This window comes from Vespa velutina, chromosome 11 (assembly GCF_912470025.1).
Source record: "Vespa velutina chromosome 11, iVesVel2.1, whole genome shotgun sequence".
Lineage (NCBI taxonomy): Eukaryota > Metazoa > Arthropoda > Insecta > Hymenoptera > Vespidae > Vespa > Vespa velutina.
Genome location: NC_062198.1, coordinates 7,050,678 through 7,070,744, shown reverse-complemented (window position 1 = coordinate 7,070,744; position 20,067 = coordinate 7,050,678). Strand labels below are relative to the sequence as shown.

Here is a 20,067-nt window from a genome sequence, read left to right as displayed (position 1 = left end):
AAAAAAAAAAAAAGAAAAAAAAAGAATAGAACGTCGATTGTACCGATGGGTAAAAATGTTTGACTGGAAAATAGATGAAAAGGTATACTTGTCACGTAGAGAGAGAGAGAGAGAGAGAGAGAGAGAGAGAGAGAGTGAGAGAGGCAAATCCGTGACGTGTTCCGAGTATGGCAAACAGTTTCGGGAATGCGTAGCATGTGTTTCGAGCGCGCTGATATGATTTAGGAATCGCTTCCTGCGGAGTCCGACTATACACTGGCCTTTACTACTGGCAACTAGCTAGACCCATAGGAACCGTTTGCCCAGTGGGATTTGCGCTCGCGAGTGCATCGCATTGGACAGGAGAAGGGGGATGGAGGGGGAGGGAGGGAGGGAGGCGTGGGCGAATGTTTCGGACGTGGAACGTTCGGTCTCGATGACATCGCATTGGGTACTCTCACCATCCATCTTTCTCTCGCTAGCTGGGCTAGCTGGGTAGTTGGGCTATCCAGTCGACCAGCCATCCACCAACCAGTCAGCTAGTTCGCTCGCTCATACGCTCGCTCGTACGCACGCACGCACGCCTACAGGGTGGCAATGGTCAAGATTTAGTGAGCCTACATGACCTTCCGCCCGCGAAATTAGGCCGATGCATCATATCCTGGCTTGAATGCCGCGAGAGGTTCGCGTCCATCCTCCCATTCAGGTTCCCTCCAATCGGCAATGGGCCGCGCTAACGTCCCGGACCCGATGCCAGGAGTTTCAAAGGGATTGGGGTGGAGATGCGGTATCCCTCAACGGAATAGAGACAGAAATACGTATCGATCACTCTATCCTCCTTGATATATCGTTGGCTATCCGTACCGCCGTGACCCCTTCATCGTTCTCGATGCTGACTTACGGTCGCTCGCGTTTCTACGTCCTCCTTTCTTCCTCCCTTAACCACGACTTTTTTTCTTCTTCTTCTTCTTCTTCTTCTTCTTCTTCTTCTTCTTCTTCTTCTTCTACGAGTTTCTCGCGTACTACTAGATGGATCGTCGATTTCCTTTCCCCTCCCCTCCCCCCCCTCCCCCCCCTCCCACCACACTCCCTCTTTCCAAACTATTCCTTTTTTTTTTTCTTTCGTCGTTGTGCTACGTTAGATAGTCCATCCGATCGATCTTTATTTTTATTCTCTCCTAATGCAATTTTGTTCACTCAAACGGTCACGAGAATCTAAATCTTTGTCCTAGGAGAAAGGTTTTTCACCATTTATATTCGGGATAAAACAGATGCAGGTAGTTTTGTTCAGTGGCTCGAGCGTCATATTGAATTATCTAGCGGAAGTCAGTGAGCGCGTTGAATCTAATCCTCTCTCTCTTTCTCTCTCTCTCTCTCTCTCTCTCTCTCTTTCTCTTTGCCATAGCCAGGAAACAGTAACGGTCTAGCATTCGGCCAACAGCGAAATGAAACGATATTAGAGCGAATATTATTTATAGCAGAGAAAGGAGGGTTTCTTTTTAAATAACGTTCTACCAACTCGATGCTAGAACGAGCTCTTTCCTCTTCGCTTGATAATTTAACCAGTAGGTACGCGTTCGTTAAACGTTCCGGTAAATGCGCATTTTCACGTTGGTGCTTTGCCCGCGTAATACAACTCCTAATACTACGATAGCATAGAACGGAAAATACTTTATTAACATTTTTGGTTAGTACCGCCTGAAGCTTCATCAACATATACTTTATTCGCCGTACTACCACCTGACCATTAGACATTCCTACTCTCCCGTCCCCCTCTATCCCTCCAGCCCTCTTTTTCATGTATTTTTCAACTTTTTCAACCGTAAACTTTTACTTAAGGAACAACTCAGTAAAGTCAGTTTTTAATTTAACGATCGCAATTATGAGTATATTATAAATGAAATTAATTTTTATCGTGTACCATCTCCAATTCATCGAAACAAATAATTGAATTTCGGATAGGAAGAAAGGGGAGAAATCAATTCATTGAATTAAATAATATTTCTACGATATGAGTGAAGGACCATTTAAAAGCCAAAATAGTTTTACTATTTTAGAAACAATTTGTGGTCGTCGGTATTGGATTTCGCTTTAAGCGAGAATATATGATCGTGATCCTATCTATTCCTTCCTCTCTCTATCAATCTCTTTATCTATCTATCTATCTATCTATCTATCTATCTGTCTATCTGTCTGTCTGATTGTCTGTCTGTCTGTGTGTTTGTCTATCTGTCCTTCCTCTTCTATATCCTTTTCAACAATGAGGTTACCCGATACAACGGTTAATGATTCAAACGAAATACAAATTCGAACGAATAAGTTTTTATGTCGCACCTATTAATTATTCATTTAATATCGAAGGTTACTGAATTTTTTTCGATGGAAGAAACGAGAAAGAGAGAATAGTTTGGAAAATGTCGAGGAATTTTTCATACTTCAATGGTTTCAACGCATTGAAACCAGCGAGTACAACGCACGCTGCTCGTATCGTACGAAAGAGGAGAGAACAGAAATACGAGCCAACATTGTGGTATCGGCATTGACATTATTCTCTCTCTCTCTCTCTCTCTCTCTCTCTCTCTCTCACTCTCTCTCTCTTTCTCTCTCTCTATCTCTTTCTTTCTTTCTTTTTCTCTTTTTCTTTTCCGTGTACCACTGCACTCTCTGCACCGGAGAACTTTTGTAATGGAGGAATATAATCACTGCGTGTATCTCGTATCACTGGCATTTACCATTTTGAATTTTTTTTTCTTTTTTTTTTTTTTTTCTTTTTTTTTTTTTTTTTTTTATATATCGTTGTACGCTTTACACAATTCTTGTTCAACGCCACGTTGTAATCGCATAACGTTTATAGGGTATATATATTCCCAGGTAATTATCAACAATGTTACGTGAATCGCAGCAAATAGATTTTCTTTTTTGAACCGTAACGAAATATTAATTTTGTTAGAAATATCCGATCGATAGTCCTTACGACTTTCTTATTCCAAAAGAATTTCAGGCTATGATACAGAATATATTGGCTCTGCCACGAATAAATAACGATAATAAGTCGCGAGACAATACTAACATCGAATAGATTCTTTTATTTTTCCGTCATGAGATCGCTCTTGTAATTATATCCACAAGTATAGTAAATTTCGTGTATCCATATCGATATAAAGCGCGTCTCTCTCTCTCTCTCTCTCTCTCTCTCTCTCTCTCTCTCTCTCTCTCTCTCTCTGTGTGTGTGTGTGTGCGCGCGCATACGTGTATGTGCTTGTGTCTCTTTCTCTCTACGAAAATGTTTGATATCTAGCCGAACGACGTCGCGACGCTTTCAATTCCTTTTTTGGCAGGTGCTCCAGCACCGTGAAATCTCCTTTTTCCTTGTCGCCCCTCCTCCCACATCCTGCAACCCTCCTCCCCCTCCCCCACCACCGCCACTCAATTCTCCGTCCACATCTCTTTTTCCTCCCTCTACTCGCGTTCTTCTCTTTACCTCTCTTTCGCCTTTCTTTCGTACCGTTTGATGCTAGTTCGAGCCTTTCCCCAAGTTACTCCGAGTAGTAGCTCGACCTTTTCCCTTTTTCCCCGACCCGAGCCGCCCCTCCTCCCCCTCCCATACCCGGTCTCTCCGTTAGAGTCGGGTAAATTTTTCAAGACGCTTCCACCTCGTCGAACGTGTCGGCCGTTCGGATTGCTTCGCGGAATGTATCTACGGAATAAGACTTAGATCTATCCGAGAGTTCGATTTCTCTCCTTTCTTCCATTATTCTCATTTGTTCGCGACAAATCCATCGTTTTTTTCATCTTCAATATTACGCGACGTATCTACTTACCCTTACGTTCTCTTCTTCTTTTTTTCTCCTTTTTTTCTTTCTTTCTTTTATCCTTCTTCCTTCTCGTCTAATCAATTACATTCATAATATGAAATATGTAAAATCGATGTTAGAATCAATTGATTCATTTATCCCGTCATTCGAATCGTAACTTTTGAAATTTTAATAAACTGATAATACGAATCCTTGTTCTAATTCTAAAAATGTCATTTTTAATATCATTTGAAATTTTTTCTAAGCTCCTTATGCCATAAAACTTGAACGAGAAATCTAAATGGCGAAGATGACTTTATCTATATTTCATTTCTCGTATCTTTCATTGCTAATAAAGTTTGCCTCTTCTTAAAGATGTCGCGGTATACGAAGATTTGATATCTTTAGAATGAATTCATCTTCCCGTAACTCTAATAATTTTTAATTACCTTTAATGACTTAAATATAATTTAAAATCCCGAAACATTCGGGAATATGTTTCGTTAGGAATTACGCGGTAACATTAGGGGTGCCGCTCCAATTCACCAAATTATCCTGTCGTACGAACTATCGAAAATTTAGCACAATTAAACGATCGTTTCGTACTCGACCAATTCGTATTTTTATCTTTCTCACGTTCACATCTGCTACTATTGGCTTTCTCTCTCTCTCTCTCTCTCTCTCTCTCTCTCTCTCTCTCTCACTCGGTTTTCATCGACGTGCTACCCTGCGAATCGTGAAAACATGCCTTAACTTTTCGCGATCAGTCATTCGGACTAATACTCCCGAATGAACGAACTGAAAACGTACAATCGTTTGTTCGATTCAGTTATTCATAAATTCATAATCGGTCAAAACGTTGATTATTTTATTCGAAAGTATCATTTCGTTGTCTCTTGATTAAAACACTTTGAAATATCGAAAAGATGTTCCTCGTAAAATTTTAATTATGAGGTTACAAACAATATCTAGTAACTTTATTTATTATTGACGGTCAAAATGTAATAATAAACAGATCCGGTTATACCTTACAAAGTTATTTTGATAATCATTAAAAATGAACTCTGTGTTAACTATAAAAACGAATCGTTCGCGTCGCGCTGCATTGTTACCGACGCGTCCACGGTACATTGAAACTTTCATGAAGCATTACGTTTAATATATCTGTCTGGGGAAAAAAATATTTGCAAAAGTCTCCTATCCGACGTTAATACTATTAGAAGGATTTAATGGGTCGCGTTGTGCTATAACGCGAACAGATATAATAACGTCCTATGATTTAGCTACCAATAAAAGCATGGGGGAAAAAACTATTCATACAACACCCTCTTAAAAATTCCATGAAAACCATTTACAATTCGCATATTAAACTTCCGAAATACAACTCGTTTTCCTCGGAGGTCCGGGAATAAACATTGATTACAATGTATGATCAGCTTTTCGGACTATAATCCGTTGAAATTTATACGACCGTTTCAATGCTCGATCATATTTCGCATTAATCGGAATCCACTTATCTTCGAAATAAATGCCGCGTAACGCGATTAAACGGAATAATTGATACACCGATGGAATCGCATTAATCCCTTGTGAAAAAAAAAGGAAAGAAAGAAAGAAATAGACAGAAAGAGAGAGAGAGAGAGAGAGAAAAAGATTTGAAAGAGAGAAAAGTAGATTTCCTGTTACTAGTCTTCGTTTTACATAATACGAACGAGCAAATCAAAACGCGGCGACAGAGCAGGAAACGATCTTGACAAGGAACGAAGTGAGGGAGGAAGAAACTTGACGCTTACGACGACGGAGATGGATTTCCCGAGGTGTATGAGAGAGCAATAGAGAGAGAAAGAGAGAGAGAGAGAGAGAGAGAGAGAGAGCAAAAGAGGAAGACGAATACTGACGAAGCGTGAAGGTGCGATAAACGATCGTGATGTTGAGGCATGACGAATAAGGTGAGCCATAGGTTGTCGTTCGAAGAGGACTCGGTGCTTTCCGATGCAAAGGGACAGAGAAAGAGAGGAAGAGAGAGGAGACGGGAGGGAGGAAGAGGAAGGAAAGATGCTTTTTGCTCGGGGTCGAACGTCGTGACCGATGACGAGACGACAGGGCAATGCTCGCGCCATACTGAAGCTCGAGATAGAGATAGGTGGGGATGGGAAATTGGTATAATCGAAGAGAGGAAGCGAGATAGAGGTTGCTCGGATAAAGAAGGATATAAGATAGAAAAAGAAAGAAGGAGAAAAAGAGAGAGAGAGAGAGAGAGAGAGAGAGAACGAAATGGGGTGGGATGAAGAAAGATAGAATACGAGAAGGAGACGACGATAATGACGGAGTAGAAGGTCGAAAGTGCCAACATGGTAGAAGCTCTTTATCCACACGTACATATCTTACATGTGTATATATGTATATATATATATATATTCATATATATATATATATATATATATATATATATTCATATATATATTTATATTTATATATTCATATATATATTTATATATATATATATATATATATATATATATATATATGTGATATGTGTTTGTATATATATATATGTATATTCAGAAGCCTTATACTGGATAATGCTCGGACCCAAAAATGATAGGGTGGATGCACGCGCTTAGATTTGATACAGCGGCTTTAATTTTGCTTCTCTCTTTCTCTCTCTCTCTCTTTCTCTTTCTATCTTGCTCACTATGAGTTTCAGCATCCACTTCACCTCCTCGACATACTCTCTCTCTTTCTCTATCTCTCTCTCTCTTTCTCTCTCTCTCTCGTTTCGTCTCTTTCTCTGTACTTTTCGCGACCCTTCGCAAGCCCGTGATTAGTCGAGAAAACGCCGCGAGCTCGAAAGCCGACTTCAGCCAGGTCTTTCCCTCGCGAGAGGGCAAGTCTCGACGGCTGCAAAGTACCGAGACAAAACCGGATATAGCTCTTGGCCAAGAGCTGCGGCTGACGTTTAATTTTGTCGCTTCTGTCACCCTCACGCGAGATAAGATTCGATGCGGCTCGCGTTTTAGATAACACGTCCTTCCGCATCGCAAAATGCTTTGCGACCAAAAATTACCAACATATATCATTTTTCTTTTCAAATTTTCTCATTAAACTCAACTAAATTAAATCGTCAATTAAAACGATGTTAATTATGTATCTATTTATTTACGTATTCACTCGTAAATTTATTTATTGGTATGTACGTATATATTATCTGAATGACAGATAATATATAGGAAATTTTACAACGATCCCTTTAATCTATCCCAGTCAATTGTTATCACCATTGTTGATAATTTTTCAACTTGTAACGAAATTATCGAAAATTACGAAATAACTTGTACATCATCTCTCTCTCTCTCTCTCTCTCCTCCGTACTCGACGATATGTACATTTTCTGAAAATGTACGATAGGTACATTTTCTCTATTTCGACGTAAGAAAGGCAAATGGAGATCTCTTTACAAACTTACTCGAGTATTCCGATAGTTGCTAACGAGCGCATACTAATCCGCTAACTTTCCAGGAGGAACGAGAAAACGAGCAAGAGAGAGAGAGAGAGAGAGAGAGAGAGAAAGAGAGAGAGAGAGAAATAGAAAAAGAAAACATGTATCATTACCATCGTCTCTTTCTTTGCTCTTCTTTGCCTATCACCGCTCGTAACTACTACTTGTATTATCTTTTTCCCTTTAAAAGCGTTGCAGCAAGCTGAAATTCGGATTTCCAATAGAAATTCTCAAGTGAAATTTCGTCCCTTTCTTCTCCGTCATTTCAGGATTCAACCTCACATTTAACGGCTCTTACGTTACGACTAGGACTAATGCAATAGTAACGCCATAGTAGAGCACTGCTTCAAGCCTTAATCAACACACGTACTTGTTAGTAAACATGACAGAAACCAACAAAGTAGATATCCGCCGCGAAACTACGGGACCGTCATTAGTGACCATTTATGAATATGTAATAACAGCGAATACACTAGGTAGCATGTACGTGTTGCTTGGCATGAGAGATGGAGAAGAAGAGAGGAAGGAGTGAGAGAGAGAGAGAAAGAGAGAGAAAGAGACTTTCCTCGTCGTTCATGCTTCGAGTATACTACCACAGCTACGCAATTCTCTATGATTAATGAATCAGAGAACGGTATACATGAAATACCTCGATTCTTGGAAAAAGAACTAGCAAAAGAAACGCGTTGGCCAATGACGCGGCGAGAATGCGCCAGTCGCTATTACAGAGCGTGGATATAGGTGTAATTCTAAATAATGAGGGGGTATTTTTTCTTTTTTTTTTTTTTTTTTTTTTTTTTTTTTGAAAAATCGTGCCGGACGATCTCCTCCGAAAGTAGCTGGAAAAAGGGTACGGGGGAAAAAAAGAAAGAGAGAAAAGAGAGGAGAAAAAAGAAGAAAGGCAGAAGGAAAGAAAAAAGATTGGCTATAATAAAAAATGAATTTTGACGTGGGAAATTTATGACCGTACTTGATCTCGTTCATATAATAAAGGTTTTTCGAATGGACACACATACGAAAGTAAACGAATTCGTCGTGGGGAAAGAATATAAGAAAAATGTCGATCGATTTCGGGTTTCCCACAAAACTTAAGGGGAGAAAAAGGGGATGACATAACGCGGCTGGTGCTTTTCCGAGCTAAAGAAAATTTCCTCCTGGTTGTTTCTATATTAATTGAATGTGCTTATTCAAGAGAAAGAGAAAGAAAAAGAGAGAGAGAGAGAGAGAGAGAGAGAGAGAGAAAATGATCACAAGGAAAGTTTTTCTTCTCGTTGCACTCTCCATCATTCCCTTCCCTTCCTATATCCTTTTCATAAGAGCATGACGAGAACATGGTCCATCCACGTTTCCCTTATTACTATTTCGCGAGCACCATACCGTAGAGAATATTTCTCTCGCTTCCGACCAAGTGCGAATCCCTTTTGTTTCAAAAGCGGTTCACGGTAATGAGACTTTTCTAGACCACAACCGCATAACCACGATTCTCTGCGTTACATCATCTCATAGAAAGGACATAAGAAATATTATATATTTTGTAATAGCATATGCATCCGTTTTCGCGATCGACAAATGGAAAATGAAAGAAAGGTGGACTTACAAAGCGAGTAACACGAGGGAGGCCAAGAGTGACTGAGAGAGAGAGAGAGAGAGGGAGAAAGAGAGAGAGAGAAAGAGATAAAGAGAGAGAGTCTCGACCCTCCTTTATGTCCCCTCGTGTACAGTGCCAGTCAGGACTGCATTGTTTGAGTTATCACAATGGCGGAACAAAACCTTAACCGAGGGATCGAACTCCACTCCAAAGACCAACCACCCTTCCCCCGGGCCTCTTTCGCGAGTTTCCTCGACCATATCCTCCTCCTCCTCCTCCTCCTCCTCCTCCTCCTCCTCCTTCTCTTCCTCCATCTTCTCTTCTCCTTCACTAGGTTCACAAACAAAACAAAACTACGATGCGGTGCACCATGCACCCGGCTTCACATTCCACTCTCTTTCTCTTTTACCCTCTCTCGTTCAGTCCCTCCCTTCAACCTTTAGCTCCGGCATATCGCTATATTCGCGTTAGAAGCCGGCGCATTTCGACAAGCAAGAAAAAGGGAAGAACAAAAGTGAAAGGTTGACGGTGCAAGATGAATCCATTGTACCGCGCAAGAGTGCGTGCATACCTTTCGCGACTTTTACCTTTTTCCTCTTCTCTTCTTTTTTTCTACTTTTTATTTTTCTTTTTTTCCTTCCATCTCCGCGCCTTTTCTTATTTGTTCTCTTTTTTCCTTTTTTCTTTTTCTCTTCTTTCTTTTTTTTTTTCTTCCATTTCATTTTTAACCCTTCAAACGCGCCAAATTTTCTCTTTTCTTTTCTCGACGAGAAGTCTCGTATTAAAGTAATCGTGACGTACGTACATGCGAACGATTTTTTTCCTTCCTTCGATCAAACCATTAACCACCATTTAACTCAAAAATAATGATACTTCAAATCATATTCAACGTGAGAATGGTATTTTCCAAGTTATCGTTGATTACAGTAGTTGGAATAAGTGCTTTTGATATTTCGATTTGACCAGAGAAAGCTCATGTTTCCGAGTAGTGTAATTTACCATTTATAATTTATTGGGAAATAAATTACATAAACAAATATATGTATATAAAGTGAAAGTAATGCTAATTTATTTTAACCGGTGTTTTAATTGTATCCACTTTAGCTGGTACAACTTTGTTATCGTCGGTATGCGTCTCGTTATAATGTTTCCTTTTAAGTGGGACCATTTAAACTAAAGTCTCATATAATTACCTTTGTTTACGTTTTAAATAAACTATCGAAAAGTTATATTTCTTTAACTCAGAAAGTGCATTTTATCCTCTTCAATTTGATCAAAATCTATCTAAACATCTCCCTAACAATTTTAACGAGTAAGGGGCACTCATTACGATCCATCGATTGTTGTTCTAAAAAAAAAAAAAAAAAATAAAAAAAAAAAAAAAATAAAAAATAAAAAAAAAAGAGAAAAATCAGGAAAAGAAAAAAAGAAAAAAAAATATATAGCAAAGAGTGGACACATCCAACGAACCTTTTTACTTTTCATTCCGGTCGACAGTTCGAGAAAACTCGGAAAAGTCACCTTTTACTTTTCGCTAAAGTTCAGACAGGGTCAGCCCACGCGCACGATGTTTTACTCTGCGGAAAAGTTTCTTCGTATCGGCTCATAAAACGTGCTCGTGAGATCAATGAAATAATATTCAAGCGCACATGCTTCCTTTTTGTCCTCTCCACTGCCCTCTCTCTCTTTCTCTTTATATATATATATATACATATACATATGCATCTCTCTCTCTCTCTCTTACACTTTCTCTCTGATCGTCGCATTCGCTCCTCGTTAATTTCCATTGTCGTTAATAATATCATCAGTTTTTCTTGGCCCGCCCGAAGGAGCCTGCGATACGTTGCGACCTAAAAAGGGATTATGCAAAGCAGCGAAGTAGTAAAGCCGAAGTATGAAGGGAAGGAAAAGAGAGAAGGGAGAAAGGAGGAAGAGGGAAAATGGCAATGGCGAGACGCTAAGAAATTAGGTAGAATATGCCGAAACAAGTTGGCTCGCTATGCTCCTTGTTGCAGATGGCATGCGACAGAACGTTTTGTCTACGCGTATGACTCACCCATTCTCTCTTCCTTGAATCCCGAAGGAAGTCACGGTGCAACCGCACTCTCTCTCTCTCTCTCTCTCTTTCTCTATTTGAAATAGCATATCGCATGCAATCTTCGCACCTCTCTCTCTCTCTCTCTCTTGTATTCGTCTAACAGGCGTTAGTTCCATCTTAAATTAGAAGTTATGTCGCGTGCATGACGGTTCCTTCTCTTAGCAAATCCTTCCTAACCAGTAACAATATCGCTAGTAGCATTACTACTATCGACAAAATTCCCTTGATGACCAAACGAATATTTAACGTTTTCGTCGTAATTACTTTGTAAGGATGAAAACGTTTTCATGAAAAAAACTTTGCGTTCAAACAACGCTCCTCTCATTCGATGCGCTTTTATTTTTCTTAGGAAAAGATCGGATGAATATAAATATAAGCGTGGAAAGGGGAGAAAAAAAGAAAAAAAAAAAAATAATAATAATAGAGAGAGAGAAATAGAAGCCAAAGGAAAAAAAATAAATGAATGAAAGAAAAAAAAAAAAAAAAAAAAAAATAAATTAATCGAACGAGAAAAAAAAAGGATGACGTTGGAACGCTCCTCTTTGTATATATTTTGACTACTCCTCCTTCTCCTCCTCCTCCTCCTTCACCTCCTCATTTCTCTTCTCACCACTGCATTTAGTGGTAGGTACACCGCTCGACTGATTTTAATCAGGCGAATCTCGCAGTCGCTGCTGTTGCCTGCGCTCGGTTTTAATGTACCATCGTGCAAAAAAATGCCGTAATTACGAGAAACGTCGTGTTTGACCGACGTACGCGCATAAAGTAGGTAGTATTCACCAGTCTGACATTAAATCCGCTTACCGTGCTACATTTCTCCGTTGACGTCTACATGCATTTATGTGTGTTCGTACGTAAGTGCACTGAAGTGAGTGAGTGAGTGAGTGAGTGAGTCAAGCGACACGCTTAGAACTAAAGAACCTGCGAATTTTGTAACATTCTCGTGGATCTCCACGGCGTCGCGATTTTCACGTAATATTTTCTGCATTCTATGTGCACTCGTGCGACTATAGATACATCCACGAGAAAAGAATTGTCTGTTAATCGAGTGTACATCATTTGCCATTTTAACGGAATGCCTGGATATAAAAATTATCATGTACGTCGGGAAAAAAAAAAAAAAAAAAAAAAAAAGAAGAAAAAAAAAAATGAAGAAGAAACAAAAAAGAAAGGAAAAGAGAATTTTGTATAATTGCCATGTATCAATGTTACATTTGAATTGTCAACACTAACGACGAAATTGCAAAGCCTTGATCGAGATTCGTATTTTACTATCTAAAACCGACTTAGACTCGACTGATCCAAGTTCTCGCGGTTTTGAGGATGCTGTCGGTACTAAGAAGAGCAGAGGAGGACGTCACCACTCCCTTTCGTCCCTTTCCTTGCATCGTTACCACGTCTGCGACCCTCAGATTAAAGCGACCGCAGGGAGAAGTTTGACTTAGACTATCTACCAATAGTGTAAGAGATCGTACGTTACAGTTTCCACGCAGCTCTGCTTCGTGCCTCATCGCGTTACATCGTAAAACGTCAAGAGCCCGGAGGTCAAAGGGAAACTAAATCCTTTGGGCGTTATATGCAAAACTCTGTTAATCGAAACGTATGCGTTAGTTGTTGTCTGAATAATGAAGAAAGTGTCGTGAAAGTGTTCAATGTATTTACACGCGTGCGTGCATGCGTGCATATGCATACATATGTGTGTGTGTGTGATTATTATCAATAAGCTCTTTTGAAACGAGTTTGTTTCGAACCCCATAAAAAAAAAGAAAAGTTTCGTTCAAAACACTTGTCAACATTTTTATTAAAATATTAATCAAAATATCTTTCAACGCGATCACTCAAACATTTAATCTTTAAATTTCAATAACATATTTTAAGATTGAACGAAAATTAAATCGTACTTGTAAGAAGAAAATGGGGTGACTTTACGAATGAGCTTTACACCGATAACGCAATTCGATCTTTCTCGGATTGTAATGTAAACGTTCATTCAGATTTCGTAGGACCAAGCTTTAATCCAACAAATAAACTCAAAATTGGCATAATCCATGGCGCTTACCGTGGGCATGTGCTACGTTCGCACGCGTTCACACCGAAGATGTGATATAATAAACTAGAACAAACACTTTGCCAAGGCCACAAAGCTTATTACAATGTATGTATATCCGGTAGAAGAGAAAGTCAGTAGAGTCGGTATTATGTTCTTAATACTTCGCACCATTCTCGGAACGGCTATTTTGCCGAATAATCAAGACTCGTTTTACGCGAGTTTTCCAACCATTACGATGGAATTCTCTAAAACGGATTACTCACGATAGAGATGGAGAGAAGAATATATATATATATAGAGAGAGAGAGAGTGAGAGAGAAAGAAAATATGAGGAAATCGAGAAACGCTTGTTACGAGTAGCAATTCTTTCGACGATTCTCGAGAATGAGTGCATCACTTAACCGACTTGATCGTTCAGAGAATACCCTCTGATATTTTTCAAGTCCAAAAGTCTATACACATCCGGTGACTCTCCAAAAGGTTTAAAAGCTTCGATGGTCCGATTTAATCCGGCATTCGTTCGAGCCGATTACAAAGGTGACTGTTACTTGTTTTTTTTTCCTCCCTCCTCTGTCCCCTCCCTCAACTCCGTCCGACCCCCTCATCGATTTCTGAACAACGATGGAAAAAAAAAGGAAAAAAAAAAAAAAAAAAAAAAAAAAAAAAAAAAAAAACGAAATAAAAAAACTTGGAAAAAGCTATGAACCGTGAACGTTTAGTTAATGACTCCGATTTTACAGGTACTTACAATGATACGCCCCCTATCTGACAATTTATACGATCGTCATTGCTATAATAAATTAAACGGTACAAATTTAATTATACGAATCTTCAATAATTACTAACTCTCGCGCAGCGATTACAATAGCTGTGTTTACGCTTGACTTTTTTAAATTATTAAGAGATTGAAAAAATTGATTGATGAAGGATGTCTGTGTGTATACATGTGTGTGTGTGTGTGTATAAGAGAGAGCGAAAGAGCAAACAATTGTACAAAATTGATGACTATTCGACACTCGAGTGAAATTTATTTTCAAAAATCGTAAGAAATCCTCAAATCAGCATCGGACTTTTTATCTTTGAATTGGTCACACTTCTCTATCTCATTCTCACGCTTGCACGCTCGCTCGAATTCTCTCTCTCTCTCTCTCTCTCTCTCTCTCTCTCTTTTTCCTTTCCTCTTAGTTTCTTTTTTGTATCCTACAGAACCAATGAAATTTTCGATTCGGTTGGACTATCGAGCACGTGGTGGCACAACGATAAGTGAAGATGCACGACAAATAGCGCAAGAAGCGAAAGTTAAGGCGAGTTTTCCTCTTTTTCAGCTTTTCCTATAAACCGAGTTTGCTTCCTCTCCTTCTCCTTTTCTGAATTTCTTCCTTCTTCTTCTTCTTCTTCTTCTTCTTCTTCTTCTTCTTCTTTCCATGTTCTCCTTTCTCTAGATATATATATATACATATATATATATCTTTTTCGAGGTCGGTGAGAAACCGTAGTATTGAATTTACTGTCACGGAGTCGTGGGTAAGATCTTTTATTCGTTTAAGCCTCGTTATCTTTTACAAAGTTTCGAGAAGAAAGAAAGGAAGAAGAAATAAAAAGGACGACGTCACATCCGGACGTGTTTTGCATCACGTTCAAAAATTCTCACGTGGTTTTAAAATTAAATTAACAAAATGCTTGCTGCTAACCAGCGACGTTATATATATATATATATATATATATATATATATATATATAAATGTATATATGTTAGAAACGTTCCAAAGAGACGGAATAAAATATGATATTATTGTACTGTTCGCGATAATACATTACCAGGCCAATTACTATCAAGTATAAATCACGCGTGTACTTTGCGGTTGGATGATCCCGAAGCTGTACACTTTGTAACAAACAATTCGGTACACATGCATTTGTATTACTACCTTGTTCAATTTCGAACATTAACGTAATTTACACCGACCGATCTTTCTGAGTTAACGAATGGTAGGAAAGTTTTTAATAATACAAACCCGTCACGAAACCCACGAATTATAGGAGAATATATATATATATATATATATATATATATATATATATATATATAGTCGATTGCACCTGCGCTAATCTCTACAAGGTGACTCAATAGCAACCAATATGATCTATTTACGTAATTATAAGTATATTAAAAAATAAAACTAAGGGGTAATTGCGAAAGTTATTAAATTTTATATTCACGTTTAACGAGAAACATTTCTAGATCTCTCGAATCTCGTATATTCTCCATCCTCCTTGAATCAACCAAAATAATCTTAATCCGAATATCCTCGGAACGATCGCAATTTACTAATCGGATAAAAGGTAACTGGCCGTTGGAAAAGAAAAAAACAAAAAATGCAAATTTAAAGCGGCCATACGCGCGGAAATAAAAAGAGAGAAAGTCAGGGAAGAAAGAGAGGAGAAACTTAATCCAAGATTAAGTCGAGCGAAGGTTTCATCGTCAAGTGTAGTGCGAATGCAGGGAGCTTGTAAACGATTGCTAATGCGCCAGAGCTTGAGATTTACGAGCACGCTCGACGCTAGAAAAAAAATCTCTAAAACGGTTTCTTCTTCTGTCGATCCTACTTGACTCTCGACTTAATTAAATATAGGTATATCCGAGAAAACGAGGTACTCCAAAGGACGACGAAGCAAGAAAAGTTTTTATCGAGTTAAGGGGAAAAGTCCTAGAAACGTTCCGAACGTTTTCTCTTCTTCGACATTTTAAGTCGTAAGAAAGAAAGAAAGAAAGAAAGAAGGAAAGAAAGAAAGAAAGAAAGAAAGAAAGAAAGAAAGAAAGAAAGAAAAAAGAAAGAAAAGAAAATAAAAAGAATGACGAATAGCGGTATTATTCGGTCGGTGATCTTTCGATTTATCGATAGTTCCCATGGAATATCAGTGCTATCTAGTTTCTTCCTTTAACAATCGAGTAGCTCTTCTCGAATAGAGAGGAGGAGGAAGCTTGCTTTCCTGGGACGAAGACCGCAGTCATTGCGGTCCACGATGTTTTGCATGCTTACCTAAGAGACTTCGTAAATCACGACTAAACGGTCCACCGGCGCTTCCCTCGTTATACCAAATTTTCGCATAATATACACAAGCATTGCATCCAACACCAGTACCAGCACCAGGCACCAGCACCAAACCCTTACTCTCGCGCTATTAATTTTATGCAGACCCGCTGAAAGAGCTCAACGTATACACGACGCGCGTACATAGACGCACAACGCCTACGCGGCACTTCCAAATTTAATTAGACCGTGTATCAAACTTATACCTTCGAGCCTTCGTTGTATACGCGGTTCCCTCCGATAACGCTGCGAGCCTGTTTCCACTCCGATTATTACATCCTTGTTGCTTAACCTGTTAAATCGCGTGCAACGATCAACGACCTTGTCTTGTATTCGATTTAATGACGACAACAGGACTTCTGTACTTCTCTAATGATTATCAATCTATCACGTAGAAAATTCTTAAGTTCTATACATGAACGAACGTTCTAATGGCGATCGGTGAAAGAATATAAATAAAAAAAAAAAAAAAAAAAAAAGGAAAAAATGAGAAAGAAAAATGATAGAAAAAATAATGATAATTAGCACTATGGAATAATAACGAATAGGATGGCGTAAACGAGCCACGCATCGGGCAATGGCCGAACGTGTTTGCTGGCGCGAACGGACACGTTCGAGACACGTACCAAATGTCACCGGTAACGCCGTTGTTGAAGGCTCACAACATTGTCCCGGCGACTCTTCTCTCCTTCCCTCTCGAGTTTCCTCCTCCTCTCCTCGTCATCCTCCTCGTTGGCTCTTCGCTTGAGTGGCGTACCACGTGCGCCGCTAACGGCACTTCCGGAACGCGCGTTCTCGTTTTAACCAGCCCACCTCCTCTCAAACCCTCCTCCTCCACTTATCTCATGAGCTGGATATAGCTCGTTTCAAACGTCACTGACCAACCAACGCTTTTCCAATGTACTGCTTTTATTTTCTTCTTTTATCATCTGATTGATCCTCTTGTTCGCCTCTTCACTTGGATATTATCGGGAAACGATCGCTCGACGAAAGATCCGATAAAGATTTCTTTTCCTTTATTTCATTTTATCGAACGAAAGGAAATCCATTGTCGAAGGAAAAATTATCATTGATTTTTGTTATTGAAGATAAATAGAAAAATGTTAAGTTATAAAGGACGGCGCTGTAACTATTTTCGTATGAAATTCAATGCTCGAAACTTTTTAATAAAGCATTTCTCGTGTCACCTTTATGGAAAACAATGCATATACTTTCTTTTCATTCGCGAAAGATATTGAAGTTCAACCGAGGAAAATTTAAGATACTCCGTATATTACTCGAAAGTAGCAGAGCACTTACTTTCTATTCGGACGGATAATACACGAGTCGAAACGTTTTCGCAAAGAATAACTGTGACGCGCGGTAGGCAAGAATAAAGTCGATGGAATATTATTATACTGCATCATAGTCACCGGCAAGGCGCAAAGAAAAATCCTTTGCATCTGCAGCTGACTAAGGCGGAAGTATAAGTAATGGTCGCGCGAATTTTCACCGTGCTGGACGCGTACTGTTTTCTCTACGTATCCCTACATGCATACATGCATGCATACATACATACATACATACATACATACATACATACATACATACATACATACATATATATATATATATGTATATAGGGTATGTGCGAAGAGGCCGTCTCATTTTTTCTGTTATTCCTGTTAAACGCGAGGAAATTTCAACATGATAAATAAATTAAAGAAGGGAAAAGAGAAAACTGTATGTCCTTCGTAGCTTAATAAAAAACATTTTTCCAGCAATTAATTTATACAAAGACAAAAGTGTTACTCCTTTGAATTATTTATACATCTATTTTAGAATTCCTACCAACGGAAGAGTCGGAAACAACTAGGATAGTTTAATGACGATAATTATGTATAAAAGTGGCGCAGAAATACACGAGAGATTCCAGCTCTTTAGCCAACGTTATAAAAGAAGCATAGAATGAAAAAAACAACGAGAGAGAGGGAGAGAGAGGGAACAAATGTAAAACCACATTTGTACCTAACTCGTTGTACTACGATACACGGTTTTAACATCACCACCGCGAGAATTTAGTCCAAGGAACGATCACGTTGGTCATTAAGCAGCTAGACACATTCTCACGTTCCGCGATTCTACCGCTAATTGCTGTCAAAAAGAAATTAATTGCCGATAATTACCATAATTATACGCCCACGCTACGAGTATTAATATTTATGCAATTATTAAAGCAACGCAATCTCAACGGACCTGTTTTCTTTCCATCTAATGGGGCAAAAAAGAAACTAAGGAAAAAGAAATATATATATATATATATATATATATATATATATATATATATATAATAAATATAATTTATCAAAAGAAATTGAATCTGATAATGGAAAGAAAAAGTAATGCAAATAAGAAGAACAAATGTCTAGAATATCGGGGACATTATGATATCTCTGGTAACAAGCCCACGTAGTGATACTATTATATCGTGCAGCGTATACGCCTTTGCCAGAACTCATCGTTAACGCAATAATTTCGTGACATTGTTCGCAAAATTTATGCTTCTATATGCGAAATACAGTGCTCGAGCTCACACACGGGACTCGGCCTGTTTTCCTCGCAAACTAACGCATGATGCTACCATTCTAAACGCCCAGATGTAAGGGAAACGTAGATATATTTTCGATCGATAAGATTGCGTAATGGTTATTACGAAAATGTTATCGTAACCAAAAGGTAAAACCTTAGGATTCTTGCAAGAATAATAATGCATGCGAAATGAACGTGTGAAAACAAGGAAAATTTTTCAACCATCTCAAGCACACGGTTAATGCAACGACGATATTCCAGTGATGAGAGAGAGAGAAAGAGAGAGAGAGAAATGTAACTAAATAATAATAGCGGACAATTATTTTGTGACGACTTAACCGTACGACTCTACTTCCGCATCTAAACTTTTCCACCTACCCAGCAAATTTATAAAACTTTCCGCTCTTATAAATTAACAGCAGCGTGTCCGAACTTACTTCTGAATGAGTTCTAAAAAGAAAGGAAAAAAAAAAAAGAGAAAAAAGAAAAGAGAGAGAGAAAGGTAAGGAAAAAAGAAGAAGAAGAAATAAAAAGAAGGAAGAAAGAGAGAGAAAAGAGAGAGCGAGAGAGAGAGAGAGAGAGAGAGAGAAAGAGAGAGAGAGAGAAAAGGAATTAAAAACCGCGAAAAAGAAGAACAGAAAGAATGGAAATCATAAATTCCCTTTTTAATGATTACGCCCGGCCTCAAAAATAAATCCAACAATAGCCGAACGTTTTTCCAGATAATACAAGGAGAGCAAACATTAGTTGGGATGTTCGCCCCTTTTTGTCCAACCCTTTTACCTTTGCACGTTCACGCATTTGGAATTCAGTCGCCACGATCCGAGAATCTATTCGTTACACTCTGCTCGGTACTTACCACGAACTACTACAAATACGTGCAAAGATGAATGCATCTTCTATCTCCACATACGCATTACGAGGCCGGCAACACACCAGTAGCAACTCTACTACTCTTCTCACCGTAGGGTAAAGTCCGCTCCATTACCATCCCCTAAATCACACTGGTAACGTTTTTGGGACGGTCGAAACTCGGAGCTCTCGATGTTTTTGGCCTCATTAGTAGCCATCTCTCGGCTTGATGTGGTACACGAAGGAGGGGGTTCCTTGCTTCGTCGAGGAAGAGGAAGAGGAAGAGGAAGAAGAAGAGGAGAAGGAGAAGATACGAAAGGGAGCTTAAACGAAAGAGAGAGAGAGAGAGAGAGAGGGGAGGGGTTGATAGAAAGGGGAGAGAAAGAGAAAATAGGGGTGAGGACGAGAGTGGTTTCTGCTCCGCTCGAGGGCGGTTACAATGACTGCGATTAATATTCCCAATTCTGCCGAGAGTCCCGTCGTATCTTTCCCATGAGCAAACGTTCCACCTCTACCCGTTTCGTGCATTTGGACTTTGAAGTAGAAC

General features: G+C 39.0%; 1 protein-coding gene and 1 long non-coding RNA gene across 3 annotated transcripts in view; one reads left to right on the top strand and one right to left on the bottom strand.

The window, feature by feature from the left end:
• The window catches only part of LOC124953090 (tyrosine-protein phosphatase Lar), a 485,939-nt gene that overhangs the window by 8,118 nt on the left and 457,754 nt on the right, over window positions 1-20,067 (top strand). The gene's annotated exons all lie outside the window — the stretch shown is intronic.
• LOC124953096 lies at window positions 9,187-10,867 on the bottom strand. The gene is made up of 2 exons (XR_007102115.1): window positions 10,331-10,867; window positions 9,187-10,208 (listed from the first exon to the last, which is right to left on the bottom strand). It is a non-coding gene; the product is annotated as an uncharacterized LOC124953096 (long non-coding RNA).